The 2,734-nt window shown below is 35.4% G+C and overlaps 1 non-coding gene across 1 annotated transcript; it reads right to left on the bottom strand.

Annotated features, from left to right (window-relative positions):
- Positions 1 to 2,340: 2,340 nt before the first annotated feature.
- On the bottom strand, positions 2,341 to 2,447 carry LOC123460352. The gene has a single exon (XR_006636917.1). It is a non-coding gene; the product is annotated as a U6 spliceosomal RNA (small nuclear RNA).
- Positions 2,448 to 2,734: the final 287 nt, after the last annotated feature.

Genomic DNA, 2,734 nt, shown 5'->3' with positions numbered 1-2,734 from the left:
TGTTTTGAAATGTTATTCCTCTGGAACCAGGATGAGCGACACCTTAGATGAACAACCTTTGTGTTTACTAAAAAGAGAGAGCGTTCTGTGCATCACATTAGCATGCAATGCAGCAGCATCACCTATTATGGCATTTATGGTCCATTTATGATTGTTCTCTACTTTCCTTTAAGATTTATTTTATTCAATCACTTAATGATCCTATCATTCTTATATTTTTTATTCATGGATTCTTTTCTTCTAAACACATCTATTAAGCATTTTTATGTACAAGACAGTGTGTATGCTAATTGCCCCTGCTGTCTTAAAAAAAAAGTTTTGTTTTGTTTCATTTTTTTGTCATCCATGGTTTACAGGCTGATGGGGCGGATAATAATTGAATGTAGATGCACATAGCACAAGGTGATTAAAAGCACTTTCCTGCCTCAGACTTCTACAAAAACAATTTCCAAATTACTTCCACCTACATTATCTGATTAAATTCATGTTCATACCACTTGTACAGTTGGGATTAGAATCTATTTCTTCTTATTTCTTTCCTGTTGTGATTGCAACTATACTGCCACCGTTGATCTAATTGCATTTATCTAGCATCAAAACCATAGGAAAGAAACGCTGGCTTCTCTGAAGGCTTTGGCTATGCTTGGACAAGGACTTTTTTCTTTCATCATGTGACCAGAGTTTTGTTATCAGCGCTGATCTCTGTGGGGCCGCTTTCTGTGGCGCTGTTTCACTCATCCCAAAGTCAGCTGGAAAAAGGGACATATTGTAATTGGAATTCACTGAAAAGTATGGATGCCAAACTGGATTGCTGGTCAGGAATGGGCAACAAAAACCAAACAAAGCCATCAGAAAAAGTACTAGTAACTACCATTTAAAATATGTGCAAGGAGGAAAGAATTCTTTTACTTTTGAGAAGGGACACAGCCAACTGGAGCACATTGTGTTGGCTGTTTAACCCACAAAAGGGAAAAATAAAATTATATTTCCCCAATAAATTTGAGTCTCAGTTATGAGGTCTCTGGTCTTCCTTAGCTCTAAAGTTCGATGGTTTCAATTATGTTCTCTGTGAACATGTTTTAATGTCTCTAACAAAAAGGACACAATTCCACTTCCATGAAACTCAGAATGAAGTGGAGAGATGAAAGTAATTAGTTAACATGATAAAGGGAAAGAAGCCAGGTGAATATACATATACATACATATACATATACACACACACACACACACACACATATCTATCTATATCTATATCTATATCTATATCTATATCTATATCTATATCTATATCTATATCTATATCTATATCTATATCTATATCTATATCTATATCTATACCTATATCTATATCATCTATATCTATATATATTTGCCTGCATGAGTCAGTTCCCATTGCATTTTCTAAATTTAATGTGGAAGAAAAACCATATAGATCAGTATATGATGTGATGGCACACACAAAGTGACAGATTATCAGCAATAAATTATTCCATAGTTGGTAACACAGATTTAGGTCACCTAAAACTGTCATAGTTAAAGTTTCTTTGTGTTTGATACCATCTTTATCTTCATAAGAACCCTGTGATATAGATGATGTAGTTTTTAACATGACCCAAAATAGAGGTTCTGGAAACATTTCTTTTTTCTTTTTCAAGATATCCAAGTGACACTCTGCCCTCAAATTAAAAATTATATCTAGGATGTATATGGTCCTCAATGGGAGGCTTTCTCTCCTCTCTAGAATGCATGTTGAAAATCTGTGGAGGGAGTTAGCTTCATTTTCAAATAAGAAACATGCTCTCCTTGACATCTTCCCATTGTAAATTATTCCTAAGATCCCTCTTTGATCAGTGAGGAGTCCTATAAATATCAATTGAAGAAGCTTAAGAGACTCAGCTAGCTTTCTTCACAGTACAGGTCGAGGTGTCAGGAGCGAGAGACATTGTGGAAATGTCACTTTTAAACTCATCTTCCCCTCGAGATAGTTCTGGTGAACCCTGAGATGGTGTACTATTACCAGGGTGGAATTTCCTTTCGAGAATGCTTAGACTTAACCATCCATGGCAGTCTTTTCTCCCAGGTAACTGAATTTGTTTCCTAACCTCAATATCAAGATACTATGAAGATGCTGACATTAGCATAGTGAAGACTCATGATTACATGTGTGTTACATATATTAAAACATCTTATTTTTTTTTCCTTTTTATACATGTATATATTGTATTTGAATTTTATTCCCTCAAATTATCATCTCTTATCTTCCCTCCCACCAACAGCCTTCTTCTTTTCCACTAATCCCCACCTTACTTTTATTATTATTATTATTTTTTTTTTCTTTTAAAAAATATGGAACACTTCACGAATTTGCGTGTCATCCTTGCGCAGGGGCCATGATAATCTTCTCTGTATCGTTCCAATTTTAGTATATGTGCTGCCGAAGTGAGCACTTTTATTTTTTTTTTTTAACCCATTGACTTGAATTAGGATTGCTTGCTTGATCATGGGTGGAAGGTTATTTACTGTGGAATGGGCAACTTACCAGTGGCCACATCACTAATGACCATAATTTTCTTAACAGAGACAAATCTTTTCTTACTTTCAAGGACAGAGAAGACTGGAAAGCCTTATTAATGTCAAGTAACATCGAGCTGTTAGCTGACCTCGTAAGAATCACGTCTCAGCAGGTACTGGGAGTGCTTCTTGTGCGATTTGAGCAGTCTTGAGAATGAGTACA

This window comes from Jaculus jaculus, chromosome 4, assembly GCF_020740685.1.
Source record: "Jaculus jaculus isolate mJacJac1 chromosome 4, mJacJac1.mat.Y.cur, whole genome shotgun sequence".
NCBI classification, from domain to species: Eukaryota; Metazoa; Chordata; class Mammalia; order Rodentia; family Dipodidae; genus Jaculus; species Jaculus jaculus.
Note: the sequence above shows the minus strand (reverse complement) of the source record. Positions and strands in the feature narration are given on the sequence as shown.